Source organism: Phyllostomus hastatus, unplaced genomic scaffold, assembly GCF_019186645.2.
Source record: "Phyllostomus hastatus isolate PE091 unplaced genomic scaffold, TTU_PhHast_1.1 phas_scaffold_21, whole genome shotgun sequence".
In the NCBI taxonomy this organism is placed as follows: domain Eukaryota; kingdom Metazoa; phylum Chordata; class Mammalia; order Chiroptera; family Phyllostomidae; genus Phyllostomus; species Phyllostomus hastatus.
The window spans coordinates 25,697,902-25,714,698 of NW_025334017.1; positions in this window are offsets into that span (position 1 = coordinate 25,697,902).

The following is a 16,797-nucleotide window of genomic DNA, read 5'->3' on the forward strand; positions in this document are numbered from 1 at the left end:
AGGAATTAGGACACAGACACACACAGAGTAAAGGCCATGTGAAGACACGCGGAGAAGGTGGCCATCTGCAAGCCAAGGAGAGAGGCCTCCGAAGAAACTAAACCTGACTGCACTTTGATCTTGGATTTCTAGCCTCCAGAGTTTTGAGAAAATAAATTTATTTTGCTTAAGCCACCCAGTCTGTGATATTTGTATGGCACCCCTAGAAAATGAATACAGACTTGAATATCATCTTTTTTTCTGATTTTAATTTTTGACTTTTAAAAATTTTCTTTTTTAAAATCATTTTTTAAAAATGATTTGATGTTCAAATACAGTTGTTTCTATTTTCCCACAATCACTTTCCCCCATCCCACCCACTCCCACCTCCCACCCTCAATCCTACAATCCTACCCTCCTTTGGCTTTGTCCATAGGTCCTTTATACATGTTCTTTGATGACCCTTTGAATATCACCTTGCTACCCTTTTTCATTATCCCATTTGAGATGATTATAATTTTAAAAAGAAATTAAGAACATTATTGATATTCTGATGGTGCATATTCATTCTTCAGTTTATACCAAAAACTATGTTTCTCCTGGTACATATTTACTTTATTAGTTGCACACCTGTAATTTTATCTAGTCAGTAAGCTTTCTAGGAAGACCTCTACAAGACGACCTAGTATATATTACCGCCTTTGAAGAAAGCACCATATCAAATGGGAGAGATGCGCATTCTGCCAAGCTATGAGTACAAGGTCATATCTTATGGGTATTTTGAAGCTAAAATTACTTTAATCTGGTAAATTGTCAAATACGATGTCATATTTGTGCAATTTTATCAAATTTGTGGAAATTAGATATTATAGTCACTGTACACAGAATATTAAAATGTTTACAGCTTACCTATGTTGGAGATTCTTATATTTTTTCTATGAACAATGTATCATTCATTCTAAAAGTCAACCACTAACAGGATATGGTGATACAGAAAGGGCGCAGAGACCGATAGACTTTGGGTCTGAGCCTTGGATCTGCCACCTGTGTCACTTTTGGGCATGCTATTAACTTCTGAACCTTGGTTTTTCATCTGCAAAATGGGGATCATTAGAAGATATTGTGAAGCTGAATGAGATAATGGATGTTAAATACTTGACTTATGTGCTTGGCAAATTGTAGGTGCTCAATATTGCTATCATCACCATTATTTTCAATAAATTGATAAAAGATGAAGAAATGTTAACTTAAAAGGAAAGAGAGGAAAGTGTCGGAGATGGCTTTAGCTGTAGAGTTATCCAGAAAATCAGAATAGCTTTTTATAACCACAGCATGAAACTTAGTGCATTTAATTTTCATAGCCCAGTAGGGAAAATGAAGATGTAAAGATGAATGACTCAAATGAGACCTTGAACCAAGTTTTCATGGAAACTTTTGCATTTCCTTTCAGGAAGAAGCAAATTGTTCAGTATCTATGTAGACCTCTTGTAACGAAAATCATCAGAGGTGAGTTCACTTAAAACACGATAGAGAAAAATAAAGGTCATAATGTTAATTTGTTCTATATATTCCAGGGCAAAGTGTATGGTAAGGACAATGTATGCCACATCTATAATTAATTCTCTGGGTAGCTGGATAAGAAAAGACATAACCAGAAACTGTTTTTCTTACAGTGAACTAAGAGTGAGAGCATGTAATCAGAATACTGTACTGTTAAACAGCATGCTGTGAACCAGATACTACGAAAAGTTTCTAAGGATTTAATTACATAGAAATTATGTACAAGAGAAAAACTCATCCCAGTATCTTCTCTTCCTCAGAGAAAAGGGCATGATCCAGGGGGATGTGTATCAGGCACTTAAATTTAACCCTTTATGTATCTCCTTGCCCAGGAATGCACTGAATGGCAGAATGCAAGTATCACCACTGGTGGAAATGTTTTGATCTCATCTACTCTTCGAGCTATGCAAACAAGGTTTATTGAGCTATGTTAGAGTCTAGTGTGGTGCTTGATGAGATGAAACACAGTCTTCCTAAGGTTTATCTTTTTCTCTGTAGAAAAAGGATCCAAGAAGAGGGTGACGAATTTTATGTTTTTGAACCAGTAGTTCCATCTGGGTCAGTGTATTAGGAATTGTAGTATATTTTGCCTGTATTTACTGCCGTAGCACAAAGGACCTGTTCTGGGCTTAGTAGTCACCATCACCTAGGTGAAGGCTTCCAGACGACTCCTCAGAACTGAACCTGTGGAGTCAAGGAGTCCTGAGACAAACGATTTAATTGAAAATTGGCAGTAAAAATATTATCAGCCTAGAGAAGGAATTAGAACAATTAAATATGAGAGGGCATGTATCATTCAGGACCACAGTAAACCAGCTGAATTAATTCTGCTGGTTCCTACCCGTACGATGTTCCTACCCGTACGATGTAGTAGTTTCACCTTTGAAATTCCAATGTGAAAGTTGCTTTGCTTACTACAGTATCCTTAATTTTCAGAGTATAGTCACAGCGTTTTCAAAAATTTGGCCTGAGTTCCACTGTGACAGATCTGCCCTAATGTGACCTCCACGTGTCGTACCCTGTATGCTCCCCTCTCCTTGAGTTCAGGTGGACCTTGTGACTTACTTCTCACCAACAGAGAGTGAGAAAAGAGATGGGATGTCACTTGCTTGTTTGAGTTACATTATATAAGACTCTATTTTAGTAGGCTGAAGTGAGAGAATTTTCTCCAGATGGCATTAAAGAAGCAAACAGCCGTGTTGTGAGCTACTCACTGAGCAGGCCACGTGTCAGAGGACGGCAGGCAGCTTGCAGGACCCGAGAGCAGCCAGGAAAAAAGATGGGGCCCTTAGCCAAGCACCCACAGGAAATGAATTTTGCCAAGAACCTGCTTTGAGAGTCTCTACTCAACTCTTTAAATATGATTACCTGGTCAACACCTTTATTTCCGCCTCGTGAGCACAGGAACCCAAGGAGACCTGCCTGGTCTCCTGACCCACAGAAACTGTTTGGTAATAAATGTATATTGTTTTAAGCTACTGAGTTCACAGTAATTGTTATGTAGGAGTATGTACACTAAGTAGTGGCAAACAGTGAATGAGGTACTCCAACTGAACCTTAATTTGAAGTCACTAGTATGTATAACTTGCTGTTTAAATAATCAAAGTTGGCAATTTCATCATTTTCTCCTGCCCACAAAGTTCTATTCTTTCCACCTCACTCATAATATATGCATCAGAAAAATGAGCAGTGCTCTTATCTTGAGGACTTTTATAATATAATATGATATACAGAATAATCAGGAATCCAAGTACATAGATGATTATACACAAAAGGAATTGTCCAAATGTCTGTATTGAGAGTTAGTTGTTGTTTTTTTTTAATTCTTGAAGTGGTGGCTTAGGGTTGGAAAGCAAAATAGCATACAAATTTCAAATATCCTTAAGAAAATCAGGTTTGTGAGCATACTCAGAGGAAAGAAAACTTGGAAGCAGATTTTGGAGGACCCTGAATGTCCAGCTGAGGAATCTGAAATTTATCTAAGAGTGGATTGAGAACCTTAGCATTTTAAAGGACTTCACTCGCTAGTATCATGTCAGAATGGACAACAGCAATAGCATAAGTCAAGAGGTCGTTGCCGTTCTGTTTCATACACATAGTATGTGCAAGGCCCTGGGACAAATTATGGGACTCAAAAGGGTATAATACACAGCTGCTGGCTTCAAGTGACTTAGAATCTAGTAAGAATATGGTGCTATACATTAAACAATAAGTAATATAAGATATGCTCCAAGTACTGAGTTAGCTTCAAGTTCAATAAAAGGTTAGGTAGCAGAACAAGCATTGAAATAAAATAGGTGGGGAAGGTGTTTATAGAAGAAGGGATTTAGCAGGACCAACAAAATAGGGTAAACATGGGTAGGAGGGATGGGGAGATTGTTCGAGGCTGAGCATCATCCAATCCAAAAGTGAGGCTTTATGAGGTTTACACAGGACATGAAGGGTAAATCAGCTTGGCTGAAATTGAGAGCTGATAGAGAGGAGAGTAACGGTCAAATTTCCATGAAGATGGAGAGTTACTCTATTTTGCTCCCTCCTCTATTCTCTAAGTTTGGCCTATTGTAGGCATTCAATAAATAGTTGGGGAAGGAAGGAAATGGGTAGGGTAGATAGAGGAGAGCTTTGGGGGCGGAGGGTCTCAGTGTTGCGCAAGGGTGACCCAGGACAAAGGGAGCCAAGACGGGGTTGCTACATTTGAAAGGATTGCTTATGTGGAAGAGGTCGTGCCTCAGGATCAGCCTGGAGAACGGGGGCCATGTAGGACTGAGGTAGATCAACGTTTGAGAAGGAGACCAAGAAGACTCCCAGGGTCAGTGTTCACGTCGATCACCAGAGCACGGCATCCATTCTAGGGGCCAAGGGCTCGGGTTTAGGGACATTGAAATCAGATGAATTTTAAGGCCAAAGTGACTGAAAAGACACTGAATTTCATGAACCAATTTGGAAGCGACTACGTTAAGTTTTCTGTATCAGGAGAGGAGCTCAAGCTCTGGAAAATCAAAGACATTTTTTGAACATATGAGTTTGTTGATTGTCTATGAGTAAAAAATTCATACCCATCAAACACTGATCAGTTCCATGTAGACAGAATTTCCTATACCATCTTTTCCCCTTTATTTTTAAAAGAGATTTTATGTATTTTTAGAGAGAGGGGAAGGGAGGGAGAAAGAAAGGGAGAGAAACATTGATCAGTTGCCTCCCACATGCGTCCTAAGCAGGGACAAGGTGTGCAACACAGGCATATGCCCTGAATGGGAATTGAATTGGCAGCCTTTGGCTTTGTGGGATGGCACTCAACCAACTGAGCCATGCTGGCCAGGGCCCCCTACATCACATTTTATCACTGGTATTTACATACAATAACATCACCAGTTCCCACCTTAATTAGTTGTATGTTCACTGGAGGGCATAACACTTGTCTGTACAGAATGCAGGTTAATAAGCTTTAGAATGGCCCAGACAAAATTCCTAAAAGACAACAGTTAGAAGTTCATTAGACATGTGGCTTTTTCAACATCAGGCATCTCTACCTGAGATCTTGTATTGAAATCTAATTCCCTGGGAAGAACTTTGGGATTTTGGACACTAGAGAAAGGTGGCTTTAAAGGTCTGAGGGAATGCAGTAGACAAAGTGGTTGAGGGATGTGTCAGGGTATGGCAGATAGCTGCTGCCTAAGGACTAATTAGCGAATCCAAATGTTCAGTTATGGCTTCATGCTTCCTTTATCTCTCCTGGATAAGGATAGGATGAATTTTATATCCTAGGGTATAGGTAAGCCTGCACCTAGTGAATTTGATGACCAAGTCCTATCATCAGTCATCATTATCCTGCCCCAACCCTCTGAATGACATGAAACTTTGACAGTACTCTTCCCACATAAAGCCACTCTATGTTTTCTCCTGACTCTTCATCTGTCACACCCTGTCACAGCTCACATTCTGCCACTTCACCCTCCTGTGGGTTTCCAGAGAGATTCAGGGACTCCTGGAGCTGCTGGGAGTATAGGATTTCATGATCATACCGCTAAAAGAAGCTTTTGGACTGATCAATATGCTGATATATATTTGAGAACAGTATGGACACTGGTATTTGACGCAAATCATCTTCGGCAGGAACCCCAAGACTGGACGGGCACTCCCAGACAGCCAGCAGGTTTTCAGCTGTGCCTTTGGTTCCGTGAAATCTGCACCTCTCATCAGGAAGCCCACAAACTCACGCCTGCTCCTCCTCCACCACTACGCCCCTAAGGAAACGTGGAGGAAGGCCCTGAAGATTCATTTCTGTAATCAGTAAAGAAAAAAGGTCTTCCTACTCTAGGTTCATTTTGTTGGCATTATTAAGTGGCAATCACTTAAAAAAATGTGTCTTGACTGTCAATTGCAAATGAAGCTTAGCAAGAGCTTTTGTTTAAAAGTTGTACATTCCAACGTTAATATGGTCTTTCCTGGAAAGGCAGCTGCCTTTTATGGATTTAAAAAAGCAACTGAGTTTTATCAAAGGTTCCTCTTTCATGTCCTTCGATTGCTAAGCTTTATAAGTTAACCGAAAGATAACTAAGCATTAACCCATGTTGCCTTTTGTTTTTTATCTTCTTTTGAAATCCCTCGAGTTTAGCTAAGTACATTAAATGGAGCATAAATCTCTATGTTGTTTTCATTAAGTCACGTATTTGGAATATGTATCCAAGACTATTTGATCAATTGTAAAATATTAGCTGCCGCACTGAAGATTTGTGACAAGGATGTTAACAAGCGAACAAACATTTCAGGAGCACCGCGAAAAGCATTGGCAGGGCAGCAGCATGGACAAGTTGTAACGCTTGAATTTAAGAACAATCAGAGAGGGTTTTAATGACATTGTGTTTTCAGATACCTATTACAGTTTACAGAACCAGACATGAGTGAACTGGGAGGCAACTTAGAGTTCCAGAAATATATTTTTATTTTTCAGTTTTTCCATTTTTATATTCCTGTGATGATTACCCCTCAAATTAAGTTAAAATTTCCCAAATTATTATTAAAAATTCTACATTATACTGCTCTAACATCCATTTCTAGAGTGATATCCTTTATGCCTTTTATGTATCATAAATATTGTCTCAATTATTCCCTGTGTCCTGGTTTTACTTTGTCATGTTCTGTTTCTGGGCTCTTTCTAATACTGTTACTTCTGCCTAGAAATCTCCATCCCTATCTCTCTGCCTATCAAAATCTCATTCATTCATTTTTGATGATGAAGTTCCTATTGTATGCTAGACACTATGTTTAATATCTTTCAGTATGTAGTTTAAATGTTACTCAGTGAAACTTTTCATAATTTTAACCTCTCCTCTAAAACTCGGCATGTTTTCATGTTAACAGTAAATAACACTTCATTTAATATCTCTCTTCAGTACACCAATTATCATCTCATGTGATGAACTGTTCGCATGGTTTCTTGTTTACCCCTTGCCCCAACTTTAGAAAGTCAGATTACTGAGGGCAGAGGCTTTGTCTCACTGATCACGATAAGGGGGCAGCATCTAGCTCGTATGCCTAGCTCCAGGTACTCCATGAACATTTGTTCAATGAACTCTTACAGCTATTAAATAAGATATTGAGAGTATCAATCTAATCTTGTTGAAGACATTTAGTATTTAAATTGGCTTCAACATTGTACCGTGCTGTTATAAAGTCTAACAACTAATTTTGTGTTACAACTTTCATGACTAGTTTTCTTAACAAGTGATCAGGACATTTTCCTTGTGCAAAGACACCACAGACAAGAGAAACATTACTGATGGAGACGCTCATTTACTTTTGGGAAAAAGAAGTTAGGGCCTTTTGTTAAATTATCTAGTGAGAAGTCTCACAACTACCAGGGTTAAAATCTTTTATTACAGCTAAAAAATTCTGTTATAACATTTTTAGATTCAGATTTATTTCGGAGAAGCCACTTTGCAAGAAGCTTACCCTTAGAAGATAACTCTACCAACTTCCACAACTTGAATTCCATGTAGTTTGTGTTCAACTCTTGCATCTTTTGCTATGCAGTTTCTACGCACACTAAAAGTAATTACTGTAACAAAATATTAGCATAATTATTTTACAGAGAGGGTGTTTTTAGCCATAACAACTGAGACTTTGATGGTCTGAAACTCCAATAACATGGAATAAGTCCCTTGCCCCAAAAATGATAATAAATACAAAAAGAGATTTGAAATTTCAATGGAGGACAATCAACAACATGGCAGAAAAATGTGAGGAATTTTAGAGTAATTTAACAAATAATTCTGAGCACCAACCATATGCTCAGGAATATAGGTCAAAATGAAAGTTCAAAATTGTCCTATTTCTAAAAGATACAATCAGCTTGGTAGGAAATTTACATTTGGAGGGAATGTAAGTAAGGAGGCTTTGTAAGTCACGAGTGGAAATATTTGAAAATTGCTATTCTATAACAACCCTTATTATATAAGGTACTAGAATTTTGTGTGTAGATTTAGCCAATGAGACATCATCACTAATTCTCCCACACTGCCTCAGCATGCCTGTGTAGTAGAAAGTGGCTGAAGTCTTTCTTGATGTGAGTAATGGTCAGACTCCTTTAATTCCGCTCTGAGAACAGTCCAACATTCTCTGTCGCTGGTGATAGACATGGTCTCTCCAAGCATTAAGCCAGTTCATCTGTTGTCTATGATCCACACATCTGTCTCTGTTATGGCCATTGGATTGTGCCGCTCAATCCTGTCTGAGTGGCTTCCAGGACGGCAAAACAATCTCTTTATTCTAACAGCCCTGAAAAGACAATGTCTTCTTACTGATAGGAGAAAGGACTAGAACCTTTCCAAAGTGAGTGCTGTCAGGGAAAGACTTACAGGCAAGTCTATCTTGGGCAGAGTCCATTTTCTCCCAAATAAAAATGCAATTTCAAGAAATTACCCATAAAGGTTACTTATAAAAACTTATGAAATACCTCTTCGGGTTGTTCAGTACAATTTTCCATGCAGAGTCTAAAGCTGGGCAGGATGTTTCCCAGTGTGAGGCAGTTACCACACTAGCAGGGTTCGCTGCAGCAAAGGGAATGAGGGATCCCGATTGCAGTCCCTGGGTCACTCCCGCCCCACAGAGCTTACTGATTTTTAAGTCTGTCTATATTTTAGGGCAGGATTTTGGTTTGTTAATAACACTCTATAGCTGAAGGTCCTGTTTTGGAATGAAGTTAAATATATACTAGGGAGTATCTCTTAACCTCTAGAGGTTGAATTAGTTTACACTGTATGAAGTTAGATAGAAAATTTTGGATTAAAAAATAAATAATGTATCTTTGACATACCTCCAAATTTCAGATCAATACAAGTTAAGAAGGAGAAGCAAATTTCCATTTACTGATGTAACATAATAATCACTTGAAACTTAGCGCCTAGAATAGTGGCTGGCATACGGTACATAATCAATAAATATTTGCCCAGTGAGTTTTAACCAGACTATTCTTTCTTCTCCTCTTCCTCTCCTGCCACTTAGGGCAACAGGTTTTGAACTTATTTGACATGGGAAAACAGACAAACCAACAAAGTATAAATATATACAATTTATGAAAACGGAGATTTCTTACTTGAAGATTATGGAGATGCCCACCCTTTGCCCAGCTCAGCTTTCTCTGAGATCATGGGTGGTCCTGGGGGCATTTAAGGGAACCCAGGCTTCTGAGAGTAGCAATCATAGAGGCAGTTCCTGGAGATTAGGACTCAGATGGAAACTATAATAAGGAACAAATGGCACTGCTGAATTTTGTCCCTGTACCTGGGACTGGAATTGGTAGTTGCATAACTGTACCCAAACACAGAAACATAAGTCCCCAGGAATAATAGTAAAACTTTTTAAAATCCTCACCCAAGGGCATTTTTTCATTGCTTTTAGAGAGAGAAGGAGGAGGACATAGAGAGAAACATTGATGTGAGAAGATACATCAGTTGGTTGCCTCCTGCATGAGCCCCAACTGGAGATTGAACCACAGCCTAGGCATGTGCCCTGACCGGGAATCAAACCTGCAAACTTTGGGTCACAGGTGGCAAACATAAGGCCTGGGGGCCGAATCTGGCCCCCCACCTTGTTTTATCTGACCTGGCACCTTGTTTCTACTCTGCAGCAGCGCTGAGCTCTTGTTTAACTGTTAGAGAGTAGTTACATTTATACCTAAAATTACATTTGGCCCTTTGAAGGCAGCTGGGAGACTTATGTGACCCCCTGTGAAAATGAGTTTGGCAGCCCTGCTTTAGGTGTATGGGACAATGCTCCAACCAACTGTGCCAAGCTGGTTGGGGCCAACGGTAAAAGTTTGCTGAATCATTTTTATTTGAAGGTGATTTAACCCTTCTTTGCCTTAAAAGGTCTTGCTAATGCAGTATCAACCTGTGGGCTGGTGTGCTCTCAGAGTTCCCAGAATGACAGAGCATTTCATTAACACTGAGGTGTCTTACCATGCCTTCTGATGTATTCTCCAGAAAGCAAACTTGAGTGTTACATTGCAGCACTTAAGTTTTCAGTGCACATCAAAGTTCTGTATGGAGAATCTTTACCCAGTATGATATTTGTTTTGTATCAGTCTGGGGAATTTTCAGTGCTTACATTTATACTGTTTAACCATACTAGGGGGGAAATCATCTACTGTTAGTGTGTGTTGCTTTAAGCACTGCAACAGGATGATGACACATTGTTTTATGATGAGTAACACACCATTTGGGAATCAGAAACATATTGTTAATAAATTGTATACAACCATCCTACTTTGGAGATGTGGTAACCCTTTGGAGTTAATATACATTTTAGTTCTTGTTTTAACTATGTTGTACATTAGGAAGATAGGCTAGGTTAGTACTTAATGATGAATTATGTGTGTTCATTAGTAATCTGAAATCTGTATGAGTCTTCTATATATTTTTCATTAATGCTGTGGCTAAAATGTATTCCAGAGATAAAAGTCATAAGACTTGAAAGAAAAGTGAAGACTGATAACCTTCTTAGAAAAGAACTAGACCATTAATAAGTACATTGCTTAGTTGCCTAGTAAACGCTTGATTTGCTTTTTGATTACAATGAATTTATAGGGTGATACGTGAAAAAAGTGACATGTAGGATGAGGGGGTATATTGATAATAGTAATAACAGTACTGTTTAGTTACATTATAACCGAGTTTCAGACACATCCAGTGCTATTAGAGTTAGGAATCGCCAAGAACTTCTCAAAGAAACTCAATTAGACCTTCAGATTTTCGCTAACCAATCACAGAACAGATTTATAGTACTCTACTGTAGTCTTAATTGCCCTTTTGCTAAATAGGGACTACCATTGGCCATATGCAAAACCCTGTGCTTCTTTTTACCAGTTGAATAAGGGAAGGGTGTGTAGATGGAATGACAGTGCTACAAAACTTATTAGTTGACCCTACATCCCATGTATCCTAAAGCAATATAGTAAAAAGAGAAGAAAGGAAATCCTATGAAAAGTTTGTGTGTAAGTGGTCAGATTTCTACAGCCGGTGAAGACAGTTGCTCTCAGAGAATCTCTTCACCCAGTGCTGGGGTGCGGTTGGACTTGAAGTAGCTATAGGACTTAGAAAATAAGAAAGGGTTACTTGCTTCATTATTGATGATGATAATTTAGCTAACTTAATACTAAATATATGCATATGTACGTACATGTGTGTGTAAGTGGGCACATGTGTGTGCATGTGCACAACTGTTACAAATACGTAGGTTGGGCTGGAAATAAAAGTATTTGGAATGAAGAAGGAAATTCAGATGCATTGTTTGGTTGGCCTTGAAGGGGAAGATGATAACTGGACGCAAATGCGGAGAGCAGAGGGACCTCTAGAAAGGTTCATCTGAAACTGCATGCAGCTGGGTTTGGTAACTCTCTTCTGTGGCGCCCCCCGCCCCTGGATGGTTTGTGTGTCCCCGACACCTGAAGGGTTCCTCACACTTACAGTAAAGCAGTTTCCTGATCTGGAATCAACTGACCTTGGGATATGCTAGTAATATGCCTTATTAGTTAGGGCAGGTTTTGGAGATAAAAATCAAACTGGGAACATCCTCCTAGAAATTACAAAAATAACACAGAAGATAGAAAGCCAAAATTATGTCATAATGGATGTAAACTAATATTTGTTTGGTATTGACAGTTTGCAAAGATCTTTCATATACGTGATCTCATTTGACTCTTGCCTGAGTCTGACATTGCCACTGTTGTTACTAGTCTCCTTATGGACTAGAAGAGGACCTGAGGCTCAGGTTTAGAGATTTGTCCAAAGATAATGATGGGCTCCTCTGCACATCCCTAGTGCTCAGCATGGTGCTTGGTACATAGAAGACGTTAAAAGAATACTTATTAAAGGAATGAATGTGGCGTAAGCTCAGAAGTTCTAGAACTATCACCAATTATTTCTATATTTTGGGGGCTGTTTTGGTTGCAAGTAACAAAAATAAACAAAATGTAGAGATATTGCTATTAATATATAGAACCTAAGGCAATGGAACTTGTACTGCTCTTAAAAATGAAAATGAAGACTGGAAGGTATTGGTAAACTGAGTATTTCTTTTCTCAGTATGCGTGTTTGTATGTTTGTTTCATTTGTTATAACACCTTTCTTCAGACCTGTTTGCTTTCTTTTAGGACTATGGTGGAAAACACAGCTGTCCCACAACTCCTGAGTTCATATCTTACACGTAAAGTCTCACTTTGTCTCAATTCCAAATTCTTAGGGAAGAGATATCAGTTGGCCCAACTTCGGTAAAATTCTCACCTCGGGAGCAATCAGCTGTGGCCAGGAGAGGAGGTCATGCCCTACAAACATGGCTGCTGGAAGCTTACCCCTTGAGCATACCACAACGACATTCGCTGGCAGTGGTTCAAGAGAAGGGGAGAGACACTGGTTTGTAAACCCTACCGACATGCCAAAAGTGTACAATTACAATTTCTGTGACCAAATCCCATGTTCATGCTGGTCTCCTCCTTTGTATTAGCACCACTACAAAGGCTACTTTTTTTGAGATACAGTATTCTTTGTCATTTTCTCTGCTTCATGATTTCAAGTGTGGAGACAAACTCTCAGCAATTCCCTGCCTTGGTGTGTTTGCAGAACAGAGAAGAGAAGCTGCTGGGAATTGATGCTGCCGAGCCTGAGGATGGAGGGGACTGAACAGCCTTAAAAGGAGCCAAAGTAGAGACTGTAATCGTGCTGTAATGTTGGTCTGCAAACTACGGTTTTTAGTCTTCTTGGCTGGTCCGCATTTAAGCTCAGTCAGTCATAAAGGACAAACCTGAACTATCCAGGTTAAAAAAAAGGGATGCAGTATGTTCCACTCAAAGGGACAGGCATTTGAGGAAAGATACTTCTTTTGGAACATTTATGTTCTGGAATAGCTGCAGAGTAGACCATGGTGGGGGGGGGGGGATGGCGGGTCGCGGGGAGGAGCAGGTACGACTGGGAGGGCACGGAGGAGAGGGACAGGATAACTACACTCTGCGTAATATCCTGAGAGTGTGAACTGCATTTCCTGGGCAGTGAAGGCCATTGAACAAGTTGTATGTAGGGTCATACTGGTAGCCTACAACCTCACTCTGGTGAGGCGAACACTGGAGAAGGACTAGAAATGAAGAAGAAAGAGCAGTTAGAAAATGGTAGCAATTATGGATCTAAGATTGATGTGGAAAATAAGGGCTTGAATTTAAGTTGGAGAAGTGGGAATCAAGGAACTAGGGCTCAATAAGAGATAATAATCATGGCAAATCTGTGAGTGTTGTTGAGAATGTGAGAAATGGATAACATTTTTGGCTTTGGTATACAGTGGTACTGTTTGTAGAAATGGGAAACCTGGGGAAGATCCGGTTTGGACATGAATGCGTTTATTGTCATTGAATTCTATGAGTTCAGAAGTTTATGGAAAAATCAAGTGCCAATGTCCAATAGCTTGCTCAATATACAAGTCTGGAATTAGGGAGAAGTTATAACTAGATGATTATAGAAGTTATAACAAGATGATTAATTTGGCAGAGGGGGTTGAAAATCACACAAACGTGGGGGAATTTTACATTTAGTTTCTCATATATTCAATCTCCAATTGTAATGTAAATAGGAGAAAAGTCCAGTGGAAGTATGAATTTCTAGAGCCATCATCAGATTCTTTGCCTTTCATACTCTATCTTTTTCATAATAAATTTATTTCTTTTATCGGTGCTATTGAAACTGAGCTTCATAAAACCTTCACCTTTAAGAACACATTTTCCAAGGGGCAGTTCCAAAGATAGAAAACTATATTGGATGGACACTATTCTGACCTAATATGGCATTTAAAAAATGTGTTGCATTACTACATGCAATTTTTCAATGATAGTTGTTCTATAAATTCTTGAATGGGATAAAATACTAATTGCTTAGTGCTCACAAGTCAACTTTATCTTAACTGGTTTTCCGACCTTTATCATGTAGAAACAGTGTCCAAATGCCCAGATGATCCTTTGTGCTGATATTTTTTCCTGAAATTTATAAAGATCTATACATCTTTTATTTGCTTTTATTTACTTTTTTAATTAATTAAAGTATAATCTGCATACAATATTACATTAGTTTCAGGTGCACAGCATAGTGATTCAACATTTATATACCTCATGATGCAATTGCCACAATATATCTAGTACCCATCTGTCACCTTACAAAATTATTACAATAATATTAACTATCTTCCCTGTGCTGTACATTATATCCCTATGACCTATTTATTTTATAACTGAAAGTTTGTGCCTATTACTTCCCTTCAAATTTGTCACCCATCCCCAGCCTTGTCCCCTCTGGCAGCCATCAGTTTGTTCTTTCTATGAGTCTATTTCTGTTTTTGTGTGTGTGTGTGTGTGTGTGTGTTCATTTGTTTTGTTTTATTAGATTTCACATATTAGTGAAATCATACGCTATTTGTCTTTCTCTGTCTGACTTATTTCACTTAGCATAACACCTTCTGGGTCCACTTATGTTGTCACAAATGGCAATATATCATATTTTCATTGCAGCGTAATATTTTATTGTATATGCACTTATATATGTATGTATACATATGTGTATGTACATATTACATCTTCTTTATCTTTTTATCTATCGGTGGACATAGATTTATAGAATTTAAAGTTTCCTTTTTATCCTAGTCTGTCAGGACACTCCTGTGACTTTACACCTACTCCACCTCCCTGTACTAAGCCAACTATTTGCTTAACTGGATGTTTAAAATCTCACTCTACATCTTGCCTGCTGCTTACTGTCTGCACAGTGTATGTCTTCCGGACTACACTTCCTGCCCTGGCTGATCTATAGGGCTTGCATCCCCTCGGTGGGCAGGTCTCATTGCAAGGAAACCCCTTCATGCTTGAACCACCTTAACACATGTAGCTGGGTATCACCCATTCATGTCTTAGCCAGCAAGAGTACCAGAAAGATGACATGTCTAGAAAGCATATGGTACGTACAGAGGCAAAAGAACATGGCAATGCTTAGCCAGATGAGATCTAGAAAAGATCTGCAGAATGGCTGCAAGGCATTGAATCTCTTGTGACACAGTAGGAGAAGGAGGCTTTAAATTTTATGGAACTTCTGGAGGTAGAACAAAAACCAGTGGTTTAAAGGTAAGGAGATGCAGATTCAGGTTTTACATAGAAAGAACTTTCTAACATGCAGTGAAATAGAGTGGAAGGTTACAAAAGGTAAAAATGGTCAGCAGTTGGGTGTGTTATACAGAGGATATGTATTTTTCTGTGTGGTGATTGAAAACAAGATTTGGGTGTCAGACAGACCTGCACTGAAGCCTTACTCCACTGCAGTGGGTGGCCTCCTGTGTTTCATGGTCCTCACCTTCGGAAGAGGTGTGATACCCTACCAACCTGACCTCTGCCCACCTTGCCACCTCCATTCTCTCCACACTCTCAGGTGTCCCTGAGAGCACTCCCCAACAAACCTCCTGCACACTGATATGTCCCAGGGTCTGTTTCCTGGGCAACCTGTTTAAATCTTTGTGTTTCATCCTCATCATCTGATTCTAGCAGATGGTCACCACCTGAAAGGCACAGGTTCCATCTTATTCATCTTCATATTTCAAAAGCAGTGGTTGTCCTATAAGTGTTTTCATATCTTACCTGTGTGAGGGTTTTGAAATGAATCTTAGCAAATTACCTACCTTTCTCCTAACTGGGTGCTGGGTAATACATCTCCATAAATTGCCGTCTAACTCTCAATCCATATTCTCACCCACATGCTATTCAGGATAGCCTCACAGTCAGGAACGTGCTTTACAAATCAAGGGTCCTTTTGCAACAAAATGCCACTCCTTATTTTGCATATTTTTCAATTAATTACTAGGTTTTAGGCAAAATTAAGGCAATTATCATAGTTCACATTAATCTTGTGTTGGCAGCACAGCTCAGCAATTGAAAACAAGGTTTGGGTGCAGAGCTGAGTACTCCACCACGTCCTGAATGTGCGACCCGCCTAAGGTTCATTGTCCACATCACTTGAAGAGGGACAATGATAGTACCTACCTCCCTGGTCTGTGGGGGGAAATAAAGGAGAAAATGTGTGCAAGCACCAGATGTACAGCAAACACTCGAAACAGTTAGCTATTGTTCATGATGTTATTTTATTACTGTATTATTCATTCTCTGTAAAATTTGATACGCAGATCAAAATGCTTCCTAATTTCCCTTGTAATTTCTTCTTTGACCTATGGGTTATTTAAAAATCTGTTGTTTAATGTCCAAATATTTGTGGATTGTCCAGTTTCCTTCTGTTGTTGATTCCGGATTTAACAACACCATGGTCAGAGAACATACCTTGTTAAAATTAAAAGGATTTCAGTCCTTTTGAATTTATTAAGACTTGGTATGGCTTAGTTCATTCTTTGTAAATTTAATATAGATATATGAGATTTAAATATTGCTCCAAATCTACTTCTCTGCATTATTCACTTGAAAATGGATTTGTAGTCTTTCTAATATTATTGCATTTCCTTTAACAGATTTTTGACCTGCATAATAGAAGCTTTAGAGTGTAATCAGTGAATTTTTCTCCTTCCCCTTTTCTTATTAGAGCCATCTTGGTGAGCTCAGCCAGCCTGCTGTCAGAGTTATCTTTTTCTGTCTTCCGAAGAAGGACAGGGTACTGAATCCATTGCTTGGAACTCATTGTTCCCACACTATAAACCATGATCTCCGAACACATTCTGAACTTCAGCACCGTCCAA